Raw genomic sequence first — 22,566 nt, 5'->3', positions numbered from 1 at the left:
GGAAGTTGGTTGATGATGGAACTCTCCTGAAATTTGGGGAGGAAAAAAATATCTGAGAGATGATAACACCTTCTCCCTCATTCTATGATATTTATTCACATCTGATCAGTAAAACCCTTTCTAAGTAACTAGTATAAATTGCAAAACCATTATAGTAATTGATTTTATATTTCACTGGTGGATGTCACCAAAATTTGCCCTCAGTTGATGGCATTGCTTCCATAGTAACTAGAGCATTTTAAATGATAACAAACATAAAGAATAGGAAAAAAATCAATTAGTAATATATAACTCCAATTAATGTATAAATGAGATTATACATGTGAAGCAAAAATTTTTGAAAATGAACTTAACAGTCCAACAGTGTTTGGACAGTGGGGAATGGTGTACATACTTGTTTTAAATAAATCTGAACTCTGTTGCACACATTCAAACATACCAAACTTTAGGTTTTTATATAAACAAACAAATGTAAAAGAGCTAATTGTGCAATCAGTCCTTACTTAATTATGTATTGTCTAGATTCTGTCTGCCCCTTTCTCTTATTTTCAGTCACTTCATTCTTTATTGGCATTTCTATCATAAGGGACAGAACAGAAGGTAAAATTAAAATGATTTTATTTTGCATCTCAAGAGCTCTGTCTGTGAGGACACATTAATTGCTTCATTCATTTATCAAGGATGTATTGAATACATTCCCAAAACTAATGCTCTTTGCTGTTTCTCAATTAGGCAAAGCATTTTCCTGCCTTGGTGTCATGTGCTCCAAGCTCCTTTTGTCTGAATAGCTCTCACCTGACACCTACATGGATCAATCACCATTGCTTTATGCCTTTGCTCAAATATCATCTTCTTAGAGAGACCTTTCCTGCTAATGTTTATGGAATAGCCAACTTCACTCCCACTCTGTGAGCCCTCTTCCCTAGCTGCTTTATACATCACATTTGTTATAATATCTGACACAGTCTATGTTCATTCATTTGTTCATTCAAAATAATTCTCCTCAATAAAATAAGATCAAGGGACCTAAGTAAAGATATTCTCTGTTTTCTTCTCATTTCTACATCCCCAAGTTCTAAAATAATAATTAGTACCTAGTATTTAATAGGAGTACAATAAATATTCTTTGAATGACTGAATAACCATAAGGTGAAAGAGATGGACTCTTCTTGTCTCTGAGAAATTTATTTTGAAGATCTTAATAGTTTAAAAAGAAATGAATAAGCAAAAGTATAATAGAAAAATTATGTTAAGCAAATGAAATTTATAAAAATAATTATAATGGGGCTGGGGTGTGGCTCAGTGGTATCATGCTCTCCTAGCATGCATGGGGCTCTGGGTTCGATCCTCAGCACCACATAAATGTTAAATAAAGATGTTGTGTCCACCTGAAACTAAAAAATAAATATTAAAAAAATAATTATAATGGATAGTACATCATATCATAGACATCTAATCCAATTTACTGGGTGTCAGGGAAAATTTGTGGAGAGGTTGGTGTTAAGTTGAGGTCATGGGGAGAGTAGGGACATGAAAGAGTGGTCCCAAAAGTGGAATATAAACTGGCCTGACTGGACTGGCTAAGGAGCATATTTCTATGCTATTCTTTTTGGGTAGAGCATATTTTATGTGACTAGCATAGTGTTTAAAAAATTGAACTTGCATGTTCAAAGGTGGAATGTATCCTGTTCAGTTAACTCCAGGTTTCCTCACTACCAATTTCCTCATATTATACTCATAGGATTTATATATTAGGCAGACCTCAATGGTCTTTATAAGCATGAGAATCAGCAAACTCTGTTTTAGAACCTTTCAAGGTATCAAAGATTGTCTGAAATCTTGGGAAGGGGGCACAGTGAGCCTTTGTACGAATCAGAATAATCAATGTGAAACACTACTCTTATTTTACAGTTTCAAAATACATCAGATAAAATTTCATATCTTTGAATTTTATAAAACTTTAAGTAATTTTATTTTTCATTGAACGCATATATGTCTACTACTATGTTTTTAGGAGGGAGAAATGTGTATATACTATCCAGAAAAAATGTAAGTTTTGTAGTGGGCATATTTCACATGATTTTTATTTCCACACACTTTTTGTTTTTGGGTATCTAGGCTACATGGCCTGGAAGTTAGTAGTGCATATACTGAACCAGACTTTTGAGGGTTGAATCCTAGCTTCTGAAGATACCATCTGTATGTATAATTGTGGGAGGTTACTAAACCTTTCTGGACCTCATTTCTTTCCTCTGTTAAACAGGACTGTATCAGTGCCTGCTTAGTAGACTTGTTATGAGGATTAAATAATTTATGTAAATCCCTTAGGATGGTTTTGGCATTCGATAATCTCATAATAAATATTAAGACTATAACCATTTTCATTATAATTACTATAACACATCCAAGAAAATCCTGGAAGATATTTAACTTTTCTTTACAAGAGATATATTGATTATTCATGCTGCTCTCAAGAAGAGGGTGAATGCAGAACAATAGTCTCATAATTGAAAAATAATGGTTTTTAAGTATGATGTCATTTAATTTAACAAAACTTGGCCAAATATGCATGTGACGTTTTGAAAATATGCTAAAGGAAGAATTTTTGCATTTTTCCTATCTTTGCCTTCATAAGTAAATATTTTTAGGCAAAAATATCTAACAACCTAAGGAATACTTCATGGAAGCAATTAAGTTATAGTGTTTTATTTATTTATATGTTTATTTTTTATTAGTTGTTCAAGACAATACAATGATCCTGACATATCATACATTTGATTCAAATAGGGAAAATCCCTAAGTTAAGAAATGCATTTGTGTGCAAAGCTCTCAAATCTGGTAAGGATTAGAAGTAGGGATCTTTGATTTTTCTACTCACTGTGTTTCTGGTAGCATTGAATGGATGATGGAGCTCTTTGGCTGTGGCCTCCCTTTCTGAGAGTACAGCAATTACCCCATGCTCATGAAATATGGAACAATCTATCTTGGTGAACATCACTGGGCTTGTTGCCAAAGGGAAACTCCCATTTATTACTAGGTTTTGGAGAAGAAAATAAGCTCTGTTCTATGATTTGGTTTACATTTGACTGTTTTGTTTTGTTTCTTCATAATCTGGATCCACTGAGAATATGGTTGGGGACTTTGGGGGGAGCGAGTGAGAATATCAAAACCTGGTTCATGTAAATCAGTCAGAATGAATGGGGATATTGTATTGTTTATAAGATCTGGCTATTCATCACTTTGTCTCCTGCCAACATGTAAGCTTTTAGAGGCTAGCATCCAGGCTTATTTATTTATTTAGAAATTTGAAACATTTAGACAATCAGCTAATTTGAAGGTTTTTTTTTTCTTTCCAAACAACTCTCATTTAGTGTAATAGTAATATGTTCTTATTCAAGAGCAAGAGTAAGTAATATACAATATGCTGTGTGAGCTAATGCACAATTACACTTTGTGGTTGAAGGAGTTGTTATAGCTCCTTAGTATACATTTACTATATACCAGGTCTGCATTCTCTCAAGGACTCTTCAGAGCTGGATAAAGGAGGAACTATTATTAGCTTTGTAACAGACAAGGAAACTGAGATTTTTACAGAGGTTCTAATAGGGGAGAAAGGAGTGGTTAAAACATTTTTAAAAATTAAAGTAATAAGTATTTTTAAAATTCAAATAGTGCAGATATATGGTATTACCCCATTCACTTCACACTCTCTTTCTACAGAAGGAGCACATCTTGGTTGGTCAGAATCATCCAAAACATTTTATAAGCATAAAAAAGCACTTGCACACATAGGTTTGTTGGTTTTTTTTTACAACAAAGATAGAATATACTGCACATTTGCAATTTGCTTCCCATTTACATTTGGCTATAAATGGGTATCATTTCATGTCAGTACACATAATTTAACCTCATTCCTTTTTAATACCACATAGTATCTTATGGTATGTGTAATAATTTATTTATACATCCCCCTTTTATTATAATTCAAGGTATTTACAGTTTTTCCTTTAGAAACAAAGCCTAAATGAACATCTTTCTTCTCTGAGAGCTGGTGTAAATATTGTGTGTAGGGTTGTTTTCTAAAAGTTGAATGATTGGGTAAAAGGTATGTGGGCTTACAATTTTGATAAATAATGTCAAAATGTGTTCCTAAAACACATTTATTGGTTTCTACAATAGTGTATATGAGATCTTGTTCCTGCTGTACCATCTAGACATTAATCTTGAAAAGTGTCAGAGCAACAAGTGAGCCATAACATGCTACTGTTTAAGATTATATCTGTTTTACTACTAATGAGACTGAACATCTTTTCTTTTAAAAGTATTTTTAGTCATAGATGGACACAATACCTTTATTTTATTTATTTATTTTTAATGTGGTGCTGAGGATCAAACCCAGTGCCTTACACATGCTAGGCAAGCACTCTACCACTGAGCCACAACTACAGACTTGAACATCTTTTCTTCTATGAATTGTTGATTTACATTTTTCTTTTTATTTCTTTTAGGTTGTTACTTTTTGTTGTGGATATACAAAAGCATTTTGCACATTTATATTTATCAGTAAAATATGCAAGTCTCTTTTCTAAATCTATCAGTTGAAGAATCATTTATCTAACCTCTTCTAGTTTTCCAGTTCATTTTCTCATAAGTATGTTACTATGAAAAGCAACAAACTTGAGAAGCAGGACTGAAATAGAGGAGAAAGAAACTATATAAATAATTCATAAGTTGTATAATAAATTTTTGAATAAGTAAATTGGTTGTGTTTAACACCAAACTAGCTGGTTACCTTGGTAATTTAGTAAAATACAAGATAAAAATTGCATTGTATCATGATATCTTCTATTTAACCTGGATGAATACTCTTTAGATTAGGAGTAGTGTCTTTCTCCTTTTTGTATTATCAGCCCTTAGCCAAATAATCGTTACTGGTTGTCTCTCAATAGTGATTGATGGATAAGGCAGAGTAAAAAGAAAATCAGACCAATTGTCTTTTGTTTAAAAGCATGACAACTCATTCTTTTAATGACTTTTAATCATAAGTGGCTAATGTAAAATATGAAGTTTAAGACCTACAGTAATTCTTAAGTAGATGCATTTTCCTTTGCTATTTTTGTCATGTTTAGGGAAGATATTTATCCTCATGATTTGTGACATAAATTTACAAATAACCCTAAGTACATATGTCTACTTTTCTACCAGGAACTCACATTAATCCTTAAAATTATTACTTTTAAACCATTACACTTTAAATACAAATACCTATATGAAATTCTACTTATGTATTACTAAGTGGGTAAAACTCTGTTATTGACCTTTTTTACTCACTTTGAGAAATCCTGGGCATAGAGAAATATTGTTCAAGTACCTGAGAAATATCCCAAAGGCATTACTACCCTAAAGAAAGCCTCTGTTTCACTGGGAAGAAAGTAATTTTGTTATTCAGTGCCCACTTTTATTTAGTTCCTTTTGCCTCCTGACTCATGACCCATCCTTAGAGGATGTTAGTTACTAGTCTTGAACCTCTAAATCATAGATTGGCTACTCTTGCCTATCTTTTTAGAAAGGTCACTAGCAAAATCCTATAGTAAATCATCTTGATGGACAAAAATTTGGAAATATTGTTGGCTTAACATTAACTACTTCAAAAGTAAAGTCAGCTAATGAGAGCTATACTCTGAACACCGTGGTATTCAGTTTAGTTTATAAATGCCTGAACATGTCATTCATTTATTCTGTTAAAACAACATTTCCTGAATATCTACTATTTTCCAGGTGGTAGGCTATGCACTAGGGGTTAAAGACAATTAAGACATAACACACAGAAAATGGAAAGAGAACCTTATTGTTATACAGAATACATATATGATGTTGTGATGAGAAAAAGAAAAAAAAGTGTGTCGCATTAGATTGGATAGAGAGAAAGGATGGGAGAGGAGGAGAGGAGTAGGGGGGATAGGAAGGGCAGCAGAATAAAACAGACAATATGATTGATGTATGTACATTCCATGTATGTATTATATGTCAAAATACATTCTGCTGTCATGTATGACTAAAAAAATAAAAATAAATCGTATGGTAAAAAAAGACATAACACAGTTTTCCATAATTTCATATTCTAAAGTCTAATTTCTTTACATTTTCATTTAAGATAAATAACATTTTCAAATCAATTTCAAGAAAAGACCTAGATTCAGCTAATAATATGGCCAACTTTTGTCCATCCAGTGTAGTAGGACACCACTGTATAGGAAGAAAAGAAATATGAAATTAGATTAAACAATTTAGAGATCTGAATTATATTGGAGAGTGTGCTGGGAGGAAATCCTGCCAAGGATGGAAAATTGATATCCAGAATCTTTGTAAATTAGTAAGCAAACAGTCCTTTCTGTAGAGCCTAACAGTAATAAGTGAGAATGTGCAACAAGAGATAATTTAATGTCAATAAACTCAAATTTCTAGGGAGGTAGATAGTTGGCATCCAAGAAATTTGCCAGTAAATCTTAAGGTGAGCAAACCATGGCATCATAGCTTCACTATAAGGGAGAGTTTAATCTAAGATTGTTAGAAGGGGAAAAGAGTGGAAAGAGTGTGACAGGCTTCTAGATCTAAGAATATTATTAAAGTAGATCCTTAGTTCCTGAACAAGGTAGAAACCTGGTTAAGCCAAAGGCATACAGATTATTTCTTGGGGAGAGCCCATGGCTCTTTTTCTCTTCTTGCATTCTTCCAGCTGCCCCCAATCTCCTACATTCCACACTCAAGTACCCACTTTCAATTTTGTCCTTAAGGAAGAATGCTGTCAGGGATGGACTTATGTCCTAGTGTTAGAAGAAGGAACATTCTAAAGGGTTGAAAACAGAACACAGGTGGATATGGATACTCATGTGTCTTCCTTCCAGAATGACAAAACATAGGCTTTTTCAAGGTACCTGTGGCCATTTTTTTTTTCCTCTTCTGTTGCTTTTTTTTTCTGTCACAGGCTTGGAACAAACTTCCTTTTGAGAATTGGATTCCCTGTTCCCCTTTATCAGTACTTCCCCAGTCAGCCATAGGGAGGCACAAGGGAGACTCTTTCCTGTCTCTCCCCTGCTCCTTTACATCTCTATCTGGAGTGTATATTGGAATTCTTTCTCTTTGGACAAACACAGGGACCATCAATGGTCCCATGCTTTATTCACTGCCCTTCAGGTCAGTGTGGCCTAAGAGATAGAGCTTACTCACAGGGGCATCTAAATCACTGTGCTCCTCTTTTTAGTTTGAGTTCAGAACTGCATCTCATAAGATGCTTTTTGATGCCTTTCTCAGGATTCTAGCCAATGATGATATTTGGATATTTCTGAGTTTTTAATCTTATACCATCATATTTTCACTCCTACTAGATGGCTGCTTATGGTGCATATCTGCATTTCTAGCTTCTCAGGAGGTTGAGGCAGGAGCTTTGCACATTTGAGGAGAGTCTGGACAACTTTGTGTAGCCCAGTCTTAAAATAAAAATTTACAAGAGGGCTGGGGTTGTGCTCAATGGTAAAGTGCTTGCCTAGCATGTGTAAGATACTGGGTTTATTCCATAGCACTGGAATGAACAGGCATCCTTACTAGTTAAGATGAGAATTGGGCCTTGGAAATAAGCAGAAGCCCTCTTACTAAGGCTGATGCAAAAAGGCTAAGATCAGGGTATGACATTGTGTTTATACACATTATCCTCATCATCCAACTATGTAAAAGGAATATTTTATACTCACTTTGCAAATAACAAAGTAGGCTAAGTTAAGGAACTTGTCAAAGGTACATGAAGTTTAAAATCTATCCTGGTTCCACATTTCAATGAAACTATCCTTCAAGGTCACCAGTGACCTCCTTGTTGCCAAATTTAGTGAACCTGACTCTGTCCACATTTTTCTTTTGCTTCTCAGCTGCATTGAACATTTTGCCATGTCCTTAAAATAGTCTCTGCACTTCGCTTTTCTGACATAAAACTCTTCTGGTATTCTCTTGCTTGCTACCTGTTTCCTCTAAGTCTTCTTTGCAGCTTTCTCTTCCTTTATCTGATTTCTAAATGATAAATGTGTCAGAACTATGATTTCTTTTTCAAAATACTCTCCATATACCATCTTATCCAATCAGATGCCTCTAAATTATATCTACACTTCTCTGATCACTCAGTATTTTGATTAATATTTTGGCTTCACCCTATTGTTTCCCTATCTTATTCTACTCCAGCCACCCTGACTTCCTTGCTAATATTTAAACATGCCCTACATACTTCTGCTCCAGGGTCTTTGAATATACTATTCTGTCTGTGACACTTTTGCTATCAGACACACAGCTTGCACCTTAATTTCCTTCTGCTCACATGCCACATTCTTATAGAGACCAACCCTGGTTATTTTATGTATGTAGAATAATATTCACTGAAACTTCAGGTCCTCCTACTTTCCTCACACTCTTAGTTTTCTTCATAACATTTATTACATGCAACACACTGTGAAGTTTCTGAAGGCACAGAGCGGATGCTCCATAAAAATATTTTTAATACGAGGTTTATATATTATCAAATAACTCAAAACTGTAAATTTACCACTGAGTCTGCTTTCCTGTACCCCAGGGTCCTGGAAGCCATGGAGAGTCTAAGTTAAGATGTTGGGCTCTGGAGCCTGAGCATCAGACTAGAAACTTAGCTCTCAGCTCTAAACTAGCAGTTGTGTGACGTAAATACTTACTCTTTCTATGCCTAAGTTCTCTCTTTGATAAAATAAGGTAATACAATACTTTATAAGTTGTTTTAAGGGGTAAATTATTTAGTAGATGCAAAGCACTTAGTATAGTACCTCCTCTGTAAAACAAACGCTCAATAGTTCTTAGATGTTTTGTTGTTGCTATTATTATAATATCTACCACCTACTGGATACACAGCATTGTTATACAAGTTTATCAACTTATCTAAAACAGAATCCTTGGGTTTTTCCCCCTGACTTTTCTCTCCTCTAGCCTTCACTGTATAAGTAAATGGCACCACCTGTTGCTTACAAAATTAGGGACATTATCTCTAATTTCTCTCTTTCCCTTACCTACCACATCCAATCTCCTGGCAAAGGTATGAAGATTATACCATCAAACCATGCCTATATTTTTGCAACTCCATTGCTATTACCCTGATCCTGACCATTGCTATTACCCTGATCCCGACACCACGACCTCTGTTCTTTACTTTACTAATACATGCCTTTAAACTTGTTTTATTTTCTTTGCTTGTTCCCTTACATTATCATGCAGAATCCATCATCATGTATAACAGTTATTTTACAAGACTTCCCAGTCACATTCTTCAGTGACTTCATCATGTGTAGAATAAAATCCAAATTCTTCATGAACGACAAGGCCCTGCAAGATTGCAAACTTGTCCTTTTCTTCCACATCATCTTGTCCAACCTCCCTTTTAATTCACCATACTTGAGTCATCCTTTTTGCCTTTTTCTTCCTTGAAATTATCTCTTTATCCTTTACTGATTCAAAGCTTGTGCACTGATTTTTCCTTCTACCTGGATGCTGCTCCTTCAGGTCTTTTAATAGTTGGTTTGTTTTCTTTCTCTAGGTATCAGCTCAGAAATCATCTGTCCCCTGCACCCTTGTAAAATTTAGATATTTTACATGCATAATTATATGATATTTGAGTACGATAGTTTGAATTGTTCATTGAACCAAATTGGTGAAATAATTATTTTTATCAGTGACTTTCAAGCTTCATTCTTTTTCTCTGGAAAACATTTTTTATCAATAAACTCTTAGTTTGAATTACATTGTATAAATATGGTAAAATCAGGACTCTCGTGCTTGCATTGGGATAGGTGAAAAGGAAGGAACCAGACTCCAAACTGTTATTCCTTTCCACTGTTCCCTAGAGACATACTGACTCTTAGAAGCCGGATTTTAAAACCAACTGTCTGCACAAACTACACATAAATAAAGCAGTTTTGAATTAGAAAGATGACCATGTCTACACCCACATAATATAAAGTATCTAATCAATTTAATGAAAAGAGATATTTATTGCATTTTCTTATTTTATCTTCACAAATTTCTTCCTATAACTACATTTTCACCTTGAGGTTAGTCTGGAAAATGTGTTCCTAGCATCCAGACTTGCACAAAGTAAATGATTTTTGATTAAATTAAAGACAGACAAATTCTATCTTTAGTTTTATGTTCCTTTCTGAACTTTACAAAGTCTCATGTTTTCTCTGGATACATTTCATATTTTGTGCCAGTAATATATTCAAGCATGATATCTATATGGCCTGCTTACTGAGTACCAGGAAATGCTAGGTACTGTCCTGCATTAGGAGCATTTTTCCCCCTCATTGGTACATTGTAAGTGTGTATAATACTGGGATTCATTTTGCCATATTTATACATACACATAGTATAATTTGATCAATCTTGTTCCCCAATATGAGTGTTTTACTTAATGGTCATAAAAATCTTTGAAGGTAGGTATTATCCCTAGTTTTACTTATGAAGCATGTATAGTTTAATTAATTAGTACCTTATTTAACAGAAAGCATAGGATCAAAAATATGGTCATTCTGACTTGAAGTTGTATTTTCTTTCTTTTACATTACAAAAACCCCAAATTTAATTCTCTGATCAATAGAGAGGAACTGTGAAAGAATCATGTTAGTTTTGAAGGTTCAAAGTCACAATTCATTAAAAAATGAATGTTAAAGGGGAAGTCTCATCTTATTGGACTGGTCTGGAGGCAGAGGCCACAGGAGCACATGTTGAGCCTTTATTGTGGTTTCCATGGAAAGGAAAGGACAAGGCAGAGTAAGTGTTTTAGATTTGGCTACTTTGGGTAAATTCAATAGGTTCTGGGTAGAAGGGCTGACCATTCCCCATCTTATTTATCTGGTACCTGGTCCTTGGGGATTAGGACAGGTGGAGAGAAGCCTGGAGGCAGTCATGGGCATGTCGATTTGCATATCAAAGGCACACTTTAGGAGAAACCTTTATTATCTCCAGAATTGGCAGCCTTGGAAGGTGCAGTTTTACCAGGTAAGCAAGGCCCTAAAATGTCAAAGCATCAGAAATGATAGGTGCCGGAAAGCTTTTCCTAGAGCTTCTACAAATGCTTTGGAAGAACTCTCCTGTCTTTCCCTTTTGAGCTGGGAGACCTGGAACTGCAATGCTGCAAATCTCACTACCACCCCTAGGCTGAGGTTGAGGCACAGAGTTGGGTGGGCATAGAGAATTGCAAAAGCATTAGAATCATTAGGTTTACTCTGAATCTTGTGGATCTTTGGCTTTCAATTATGTGAACCACATGTTTTCTTATTCTTTAAGTCTGTTTATTGCTGCTCATTTGTTTTTGTTGTTCTTAGACATCCTTTTGTTGTTGTTTTCAGTCATGCTGTTCTAACATTTACAAAACCACAGTGTGAAACCTACAGGGTCTATTTGGAAGGGATTAATTTTCATAGAAATGGAGAAATATTGCAAATTTGCATTGAATGATTGTCAGATGTGTTACAGAGGCTTACTAAATGTTTTTCCTCACAGAATAAAGGGAGAAAGCAAGACTTTTAGTTGCATTTGCATTTAATAGGTGACCTAAGTGTAATATCTTTCTTCAAAAATCTTTCTGAAATATCTAATCACTGCTGGATAGGAGAAAGTCATGTAGAATTTCTATAATAGTCTCCCATTTTCAATATTTCATGCTAGGGTAATGGAAATTCATATGGAGATTAAAAAAAAGCTTACAGGTTTTCAGAATAGGAAAGCACTTATTTTCTTGTGAAAAGATGGTTAATGGGAAAACCTCAATCAAATTCATTTGTTCAGTTTATGCTATGTGTATGGCGGGCATAATAGTACTACACCATCTAGGTGTACCCATTACACTGATAGCCTCATTAACATATATATCTTGAGTGCGCATGTGTGGTTTGTAGGTGTGTAAATATATTTTTATAAATTTGTATGTGTATGAACATGAAATATTTTTGACACAAGAAACATATTTCAAATCATATCCTAGTTTAATAGAAGTGTGATTTCTTAAAAACTACTTAAAATATAATTTATAAGTTTTATTTAATTAAGATTCATGGTTTTAAATAAATCAAATAATACCCAAAAGTGATTATAACAAAAATCAGTGTGTTCCTTTGACTGGCCATCTAATTTTAGATTTCAATGTTGATAGCTTTTAGCTCTTTATTTGTTCCCAAGATTTCCATATTTTTTAAAAATATAAAATGTTTCTACTGCTTTATAGTTTTGTTTGTTACATGTTGATTATTTATTTATTTATTTATTTAATTCCTTTGTACTTTTACCCCCTTTCTTATTTTGTCAATTTTTTTTAAAAAAATTGTTTTTAAAAGACAGAACAATGGTGTTTTGTCTTTTAAATTGACAAATAAAATTATATGTAATTTTGATGTGGACATAATGTTTTGAAATACATACACATGTGGAATGGCTAAGTCAAACTAACATATGCATTACCTCACATATTTTTCCTGGAACAAGTTAATAGATTACTGTACAACATGGTGCCTGAAACTAACACAATGTATTATATATTTGAAAATTGCTAAGAGAATAGATACTAAGTTTTCTTATCTCATCTGCTTAATGCAGTTCTAGCACTAATTTAGTGGGTAATCATTATGATAATGTAAACAGTGTATGTTAAGAAGTATAATATTATTGCAGTAATAATTGTCATGCTTTTGTTTGCCTAATTTGTTTCACATTGATTTTTGTACACATCCCACAATATTGCTTATCATAACATTGATTGATCAAGTTTATATGTTCCTGCAAATTTGACCTCCCTCTTGTTTGAGTTTGGCCTCCTTGCTTTCTGCCTACTGCACTGCTGTTAAATTGTAGGTCTTCTTTACCTCTCTTATGGTTCAATTATAATTTTCTGAATTGTGTGTCTCCTACTTTATAGCTTTGATGTCTTGTGCTCCTCGAGTATATTCTACAGCTGCTTCCCAAGAGAAGTGGCAAGAGAGTTCTAACATCTTGTATTCTGTTTTCAGGTTGTGTTGATATTAGTTTGAAAAAAATAATCCTCCAGAATTCTGAAGTCATTTTTTCATTTTCTTCTAGAATCCAGTGCTATAGAGAAATCTAATGCCATTATGATTCTCTGATGTTTTCTCTTCCATCAAGTGTTACTAGTCCTTAAATTACCCCTTAATTCTCATTAAGTATTTTTAGAATTTTATCCAGCTCTCCTTTTGATCTTATCTTGCTGTGTGATCCAAACCACTCTCAGTAGCTAATCTCTCTTCTTCAGTCACTGATTGTTTTCTTTTTCTTTTCTTTTTTTAATTTTTATTTGACAGATAACTTCTGAATTAATATAAAGAAATTACAATAACTTGTATAAACACTAATTCAAAACATTTTTTGCTAAGCACCAATAGAACAGTTTCTGATCTTTTCACTGAAAATAACCGTATCGTTGAAAGACTGCCTCAAACTGAGTTTATTTAGAATTTTACTTAAGAAACATAAAGCTGCCAATCAGACCTTCTAATTAGCATTAGATGACCAGGTTAAATTCTTATGAGTTAAAAATAACTTTTAAGTTTTAACCTGTACAATCTAACGGAGGGGATCTGCTGGTCTCAAGCTGGTCATCACAGGTCATGGGTCCACAAGTCAGATAACATCCTCACAGAACACACAAAAAATGAGTAATAAGTATATACAAAGTATCATATACATGTTCCTGTATATTTAAGTGGAGTAATGCCTAATTCCCACAGGTATACAATGCAGCAAGGAGCACAGAAACAGATACCATTCACTAACCTGCAAGGACAGTGGAAGGAATAAAAAGTCCTGTGCCCTGGAATGGAGCAGAGGCTTTGTGGACCAGGTGGCATCCAGGACAGATCAGTAACACGAGTGATATCAAGGCAAGTGGGGAGGGACCTCAAGGACCGGAGAGGACAGAATAAACCAAGACATAGCCACAGACCTACTGACTATTCAGAAGACAGTGGAATGTTTGTACTGACTGAAGGGATGTAATCTAAGAGATGTATAAAACAGAGAAACTAAAACCTCCTCCAACAAGAGGGCAAAATACCTCTGCCATATTACTACACTAACCTATTATATTTTAACCCTTTTCCCAATCCATTTACAAAATATCTGCACTCTGTACTGCTCTGGAAGCGTTACAAATATTTCATAGATTCCTCTTCTTGAAGTAGTTTAGAGTTGAGGTGGCAAATTTACATATTTTTCTCCACTACCATGGATGGGTAGCTATCATAATAAGCCTAAAACCAAACTCCTTCTCCCTTGATTCTGAATATTGTAATTTTTCCCCTCAGAGCATAACAAACTAACAACTGGAAAAAAATATACAAAGTCATACAAAAATTTCAAAATTTTAAATACAAGCCCAAACACAAGAAAGAATCTGTGTCATCAAACTAATAGTCTAAACTTTGCTACCAAGAAAAAACAAACAAAAACAAAACAAAACCTCACTTCATTTACCAAGCTATAGGCATTTTATAAAATACTCAAGTAATTAACACCTCATTAAAAACTGGGGGAAATTTTTAGGTGGAAGCGAAATTTACACCAACTCATTCTTTAGCAAAGAGTTCTACTAAAATGTCATGTCCACACAGACAGGTTTGGCAAAACTGTCTGCTGGGGGCTCCTTGTATGCCAGACCCCTCCTGGATCTCCTTCAGAGGCATAGGGATATTGGTAGAGGCCTGCTCCAGGTAGATCAATGAACCCTGAGGGACTCTGGCCAGCTTTTGGGGCTACACATTGATGTCCTCCAGCACCTGCTGCTTATACTCAGCTTTGTCAAGTACTTCTGCACCAGTGCGTCTTTCCACTGCAATTCATTACTGAGTTCTGAGATGTCCTCTTCGATAACTTGCTCTGGTTTCTGGACAGACAACTGCAATCTTTGTTGTAGAATAAAACATTCTGTCTGTCTTGCTATATCCAGAAACTTCTGGAAACAGTGATCAACACTAGTTCAAATTTCTTCCTGATCTGTTACATTGACATAATCCTGACTCACGAGAGAAGCAAAGCAAGCCTCAAATGATAACTCCAACTCATCTACCAGGGTGCTGCTAGAAGTTCTTAGAGCAGCAGGTGATGCTTGAAGAAGCGAGGCCTGGCCTGGAAGTCCTGGAGCAGGTTGCAGGGGCCCACAGCAGCTGCTTGGAGAACATACAGCCCAGTGGAGCCTCCATGTCTGGAGTCCTACTGATGGTTTTCAATCCAGTATCCAGCCAAGCAGATAATTGTAGAGCTCAAGTCTTATCTGTTACTTATCTATTCAACCCTGCACTTTATAATATTCCTATCTGAAAGTAGAAGACCTCATGTGAGCTGTCCTTCCTTATCTCTGGCTACTCCTTCCCCCTCTCTCCACTCTTGCCACACTAGCCTTTTCCCACTGTCACATTTAACTTGACCACTATGTTTAAACTTTGTTCAATTTTTGCATGTTTAAGCCTCTTGTCCTGCTTTTATATTTCCCCATAGTAATTACTACCACCTCATATATTATATAACTTACATAATTATTTTCCATCCTCTCTTATCAGAAGGTAAAGTCAATAGTGGCAGGAATTTGGGTCTATTTTTGCTTCCCCACTCTATACTTAACAACCAAAAGAATGCTTGGCTTATAGTAGATTTTCTGTAAATATTTTTAATTAAATGAGTAAGAAGTTAACATTAGTAACTATGAAATAAAGGAAGAGTAGGATACACAAATAGCATAACTGGTGGGCAACACCAGTCTAACTTAAAAATGAATGCAGAACAGGGCCAACAGAGCAAACAGGGTTTCAGAGATCTCATGGTGTTGTGGTAATGAGCAAAAATGTCATTAAAAGAAATAACCAATATTCCTAGAAATTCTGTGAAAAATTTATCTGGAGAAATTTTATGTGAGGGTCATGGAATTGATTTAATTATTTCCTTATGTGATTATTTTTATTTCTATTTAAAAATCAGCCTATTAAGAACATTTACTTCAAGAGACCAGAGTATGATAGCTACTGTAGTTTATGGAGAATGGCTGAAGAATATTGAAGAATAAATATTTGTCTATCCTTCAGAATGTCTTGGTCAAATATTAGCTATCTCAGACAAGTTTTGCGAGATAGTAGATTAGCTATGGCAGAGGTATCCAGTGAGAACAAAATGCAGGCAATTCCTGTTGTAGTTGACAGGAGATCTGTACCCTCTGAATATGAGTGTGTAAGTAGACAAGATATTTTGTAGAGGAAAAGCCATCATAAAACTGTGTAGGAATGATTTTTTAGAAGGAGGGGTTATGGATTTTTGATAGAAGCAATATTTTATCTGAAAATGAACCCACTTTGAGACTTGTTTGAACACCCAATGTTCTACCCCATAAGGGCCAAACCAGAGGCAGAAATTTGAGAGGCATTCATTTAGAGGAAGTAAGTGTTGATTCATAAAGGCATGTGAGATTATGAAAGAGGACATTTTTGAGATTTAAAAGATGGCCAAAATTAGCTGCCAAATACATATATTTAAGATGTAATAAGAGAAATGTGAAGCACTTGGTCACTTTTTACTTATTAAATTTTGAAATCACTTCTTGTGCTTGGGTAATCTACTTTTTTATGTAGCCAAGCTTGGGGCCACTGATAAGTTGGTGCTGAAAGCAACTGCTGTACCCCTGTCCAAGAAACATCAGTGGCCTTTGTTCTCTGATGAATATCCAGATAGAGGAATTCCCAATGGTGGCACTGGGTGTTCTGGCATCTGTACCCAGGGCAGGGACAAAGGTGTCTTCATAAGATGAGCTTTTCAGCATGATTTTAGCCATTATTTCTGCTTCATAGCCTCCAAATTGGGCTTTTTTTTTCCCACCAGAAAATTATCTGATATATATATATATATATAAATATATATATATATATCAGATTGGTTGGTTGTATTTGTAATATATACATATAGTAAAATTGTATTGGTTCTTATTGTATTTTTAATATATACTTATAGTCAAATTTGACAATAATATATGTATTCAAATATATATATAAAATAGTCATATATATGTATATATAACAGTTGTAAATTTGCACTAATAGTAAGATATTAAAGGAATAGCATATAGAGAATGTAAGTGCTCATAAGAGGGAATTTTGACTTACTATTCTAGCCTAAATAATGTTATTTATTTAGATATCTCTATTCTTGGTCCTTTTTTGTTTTGGTACCAGGGATTGAATTCAGGGGGGCACTTAACCACTGAACCACATACCCAGCCCTAATTTGTAGTTTATTTAGAGACAGGGTCTCACTGAGTTGCTTAGTGCCTCACTGATACTGGGGCTGACTTTGAACCTGAAATCCTCTTGTTTCAGCCTCCAGAGCTGCTGGGATTACAGGTGTGTGCCACTGTGCCTGGCTATTGCTCCTCCTCTTCTACTACACATTCTTCTTGGAAACACGGTTTAATCATATTCATTTCTTGAGTCTACCTGTAGATGAATCACAGCCAGGACCCACAGGGTGAACTCCATCTCTGAGCTTAGTGTTATTTCCAAAACTCTGACACACTTTCTGCCTCCTGGCACTGCTCCTGTGTAATATCTCAGACACTAAAATTCAGTATGGTCATCTCTTTGCAATAAAAACTGTTTTCCTTTTCTTCCCATGTTCTGATAAGGATATTACCACCAACACTGGGTCCAAGCTATAAATCTGGCATTACCTTGAATTCCTTGCCCTTCCTCACTCCACTTTAACCAATTGGCCACATTGGTGAATATGTAACACTTAGACTTTAAAAAAGAAAGTCATTGCATACCAGAAAGGTCAATCACAGTGTAGTTTCTGCCTGATGTTCTTATTGGTCATCTACTTTTGTTCTGGAAAATATTGTAGTTTTATTTAACCTTTTGCAGTTTCCCAAATGTTACTTTTTTTTGCCCCTAATATCTTGTATTTCCCTCTCCCACAACAGGTTTCATCTAAAATATCATTGACAGTCCAGCAGTTAAGAAAGCACACTTCTGAGTCAGAAAACCCTTGATTCAAGTCTCAATCTGCAATTTACTAACAAGGAGCTCCTAGATCCATTAACTAGTAGGAGTATACATCAATATTTAACTTGTAAGGCTGGGATAATAACAATGTATAGCACAAAGTGTTAAGATTAAATGAAACAAGCCAGAGGGTGTAATATACTTAACCTATGATTGATGATGTTATTGCTACTATATAGAACTTGATTAAAGTGTCTTTGTCTCTATAAATGTATTTCTAATATTTTCTTAAGAAATATTTTTTCCTCTTGTACATTTCGATGCAGATACTTATATGTATAATATTCAATTGCATTTATTTATTTACATGTATCTAACTACACTGAGATATAATCAATGTAGTTAGGGCATTTTAAAAAAGTGCACATTCTATGGGCCAAGAACATTTACTGTGCTAAGAACCTAGTAAGAATGAAATGTATATTTATTCAAAGAAAAAGAATAGTAGAAGAAACACTATGTTCTGAAATCAGTACATATTGGGTCCTGCACCCAGGGTTCTCTTATTTAGCTGAGAGATTGACTGAAAATTTTGATATTTTGAGTGCTCAGATTCAATATATCTTGACACTCTGAACTTCAGATTTGTAGGCAGCTCTCCAGAATTTCTGTGTGCTGTCCTTGAAGGCAGTGAGAGGTATATTTTATTTAAGGTGACATTGAAAATAACATTGACTACTTTGAATGATGTGGAATTATAAATTATATTACTACAGGTAGACTGATAAGAAAGTTTTAATCAGCCAGAAGTAAAGAAATATAGCTTTTTATAGAAAATGCAGTTTTTTTTAAAAAAAAAATAACTATCTTCTTTGATCAGTGACAGATAATTTTTGCCTTCTATCCATAGTGACTAGCACCTATCCTTGCAACTTTATAGAACATAAATTAAAGTTTCCTTTTTTCCTTTTGGTTCAACATTATCATCAATTACTTTGATGCAGACATTTATGACATGCCCATCAAATTTGCAGATCACATAAAACTGGGACAAGCAGTGAATATGTCAAAATACAGAAAGACCAGGAGCTTGACAGGATCAAATATAATAACATTCTAATATTTGCTAGTTTAACATGAAGTTTTAACTAGACATACAAAACAAGTTGTGCAAATACATGTATAACTCCAAACACACACACACACACACACACACACACACACACACACACACACACACACATAATCTCCAAGATTTGTTGATCTATGACTGTTAGGTTCATTGAAAACTAACTTTTTGATCAGAGTAATGACCTGGAAATGAATCAGGGTACTGTAGGGGAATCTAATGTATAACATGGTAAATAAAGCTAATAACAGGATTTTATGTACCTGAATTTTAATAGGAAAACAGATTCTAAGTGTCTTCACCAACTCCACCCCAACACACAAATGTTAACTGCTAATTATGAGTGGTGGTAGATGTGTTAATTGATTTGACTATGGTAGTCAGTATACAATATATAGATATATCAAATAATCCCAGTGTTGACTTTGAATATGTACAACTTTTATTTTCATTAGCTGTTTTTAAAGAGACTGTGTTAATAGTTGAAAATGACTGATTTTTTTTATCAAGTGGTGGTAGTAGGGGTGGGCTAGTTATTCACCTGGCATTGTGAGATGTAGATGTTATATTGTGGAATGAGGTAGTATGATCTGGAAGGTCTGTTTGCTCCTAGGAACAGATATTTGAATAAGTTCTTTTGCTCTCTTCTGTGCTAAGAAGGCTTGTCTGTGCCTGTGTTGGGTAGGGGAATGGATGGATCAAAAAAAATCAGGTTGATAGATATAGTCGTTTATTCATTCTCTTATCACCTAAGAGTTTAAGATGTGCTAAATGGCTATAGACCAGGGTACAAAATAGAGCATTTTGGCTGCCATAGAGGAATTAATGTTGACATAACCATACAACAGGTAGAAATAGGAAAGAAACAATTAGATCATGAATTTGATAGGAAAAATTGAACTAGTACAGCAACTAATCTAACTATGGATTTGATCTTAATAGATATAAAAACTGCATTAAGTCATAAGTTAAAATTGTAAGTCCTGAAATCTAACTTTGCTATTAGTAGTATATACTGTGACTCAGTATTTTTTAAATGAGGGTTGTTTTTTCATATCCCTCATTTCTAGAACATTCAATTACTCTATTAAAATTTTAAGTCTGTCAGAGACAGTTGATTGCCAAAAAATCATTTGCCCAAATAGCTGGTCTAATTTAGAACTAACCAAAAATTTCAGAAATTTAATTTTCTGCTATTAAGCCTGGCTCAGTTAGGCAATTTTAGGCATGAACAATAAGAGTTTAACAACCACTCCAATCCAGATGATGGTTTCAGTCACCTGAAACTCATTGTTATTGTTTATCATAATATTAAATGGCTTCTTATCAAATTTTAACACTTAAAAGGACAGAAAATTTTGAAAGAACATGGGAGAACTAAGATAATATGATGAAATAATATGCAAGAAATTATATAGTCCACTTATATAACTATATAAAGGAGAAGGAGCAGTTTACAAACTAAGCATGTAGGTAGAAAATCTATATTTTGATAGATTCAAATAGACATTATGAAATGTGAAAGACTTGTTTATGAATCAAAAATATCCTTATAGAGTGCCACATATGGTTGACAAGGCATAGAACTTACAGTCTAGTGGAAATATGCACAAACAAATAATTGGCTTTGGCGGGCAAGGGGAAGCACAAGCCCAGAGACAAGTGTCCTAACCCAGTCATGGGGTCCAGGATAGGAGAGAGGACATAGTGTCCAAAATGAGAAGGTGTTGGCTATGGAGACAAATGTGAGAGACAGGAAAGGAGAATGCTGTCAATGTCTGCTACTGCACTTGATTCACTGCTGTCTTACTACATATGACAAGGCTTTTCAAAATGTGCCTTGATGAGCAAGCACATTCTGCTTAGATATAAAATGACCTAGAAATGGAAATTTACAGGGGGTGAATGGTAATGTTACTTTTATTCATTCTGTAGTCAGAAAATGTTTTTCTAGAGGAAGAAAGGTGAAGGGATAACTTGATGATTTCAACTCCCCAAACTGTTAACTAAAAACATAACTAAAAAGAGTGATATGTATTTCTTCCCCATTAGACCTTTTTTCTTTCAAACCATCAGTTTCAGAGAGGTTGAGCATGACTGACAGACAAGCAAATCTTGCTAGGGCAGCAATTGAGCAGGGATTTTTTTCACTTGGGTAAGAATAGTCACAAAATTCTTCCAGTAAGCTATTTTTCATCCTTGTCTTCATAGTGTCATCATGTATGTGTTTAGACTTATGAAATATTTTATTTTTCTCTAAATATTTTATTTGCTTTTAAATTATACTGAATTAGGTGTTCAAAATGAAATCTTTTAAGAAAAAATTTGCATTCTTGAACTTTACATATGTATATGAGTCTTTTTAAATAGCTAAACATATCTATTGTGACTCAAGTGCAATACAGTGGACATATATATGGGATTTTAAAAAATTTTCATTATACTTATTTGTACACTCAGAACAAGGCACCCTTTATAATCTCTTAAAATGGAAACTGTACACATTATATTGTAGCATAGATCATAAGAGAGCTAAACTTAAAATCTAAGCCTTAGAGATAGTAATTTATTTTAAATGCCTAAATTTATATTAAAAATTGTTACATCTCTCCATCTAAGAAAGATTGTAACAGCAATCGTATTATATGGGTTAGACATTACCAAATTCATTACCTTCTGGATATTAATTTTCAGCCTTCCTCACCATTATCCATCCTGATTTCTTTACCAGCTTTTTCCCTTTCTTGACTTTGTATTCATAATGTGAAATGTTAGCAATAATGGCTTTAATAATGGCAAATCTGTCTTGAATTTTTATAGCACATTTCCTCTGAGAGGTTTAAAGTGATTCAAATGAATTTCCTCATTTCCACTGGCAACTTTCCAATGAGTGTCAGAAAGAATGCAACCTCAGCTTTACAACCATCTTTTTCATCCCCTTTATGCAACCGATTGTTTACTTCCATCATATGTGAACTTGCTCTCTTCTTTACCCTATTCCTTGAGTCACTGGAGTTAATTATTCCCCTTTAAAGTATGTGCAGTATGTGTGTGTGTGTGTGTGTGTGTGTTTTCATTCCTTCCAACTCTTCTCTCCTCCTACTATGTGCACATCTGGGAGCTTAGCAATGCTTGAGACTGAAGAACATAAAATAGAAATGCAAGCAGCTTGCTGGAAGCATCACTTAACAGAAGTGCCAATTTTGTTTATCAGAAATCTGACTGCATAACTTTAGCTCGTGGAAAATGGCAATTTTTGCATATAGGAAAGAATAGGTTTCACTAAAATCCATCTTATAAAATATTCAATTTTGGATGAGTTGGATAGGAACACCAAAGCAAGCAGGAAAGGCTGGGAAATATTGGATGACACATCTTGTGTGCTAGGAG

The 22,566-nt window shown here is 34.5% G+C and overlaps 1 long non-coding RNA gene and 1 pseudogene across 1 annotated transcript in view; one reads left to right on the top strand and one right to left on the bottom strand.

Annotated features, from left to right (window-relative positions):
- The window catches only part of LOC120891862 (uncharacterized), a 284,577-nt gene that overhangs the window by 62,775 nt on the left and 199,236 nt on the right, over window positions 1–22,566 (top strand). The gene's annotated exons all lie outside the window — the stretch shown is intronic.
- Window positions 14,634–15,266, bottom strand: LOC101957450 (mediator of RNA polymerase II transcription subunit 28 pseudogene; annotated as a pseudogene).

Source organism: Ictidomys tridecemlineatus, chromosome 2 (genome assembly GCF_052094955.1).
Source record: "Ictidomys tridecemlineatus isolate mIctTri1 chromosome 2, mIctTri1.hap1, whole genome shotgun sequence".
NCBI classification, from domain to species: domain Eukaryota; kingdom Metazoa; phylum Chordata; class Mammalia; order Rodentia; family Sciuridae; genus Ictidomys; species Ictidomys tridecemlineatus.
This window is presented reverse-complemented; position numbering and strand designations above follow the sequence as displayed.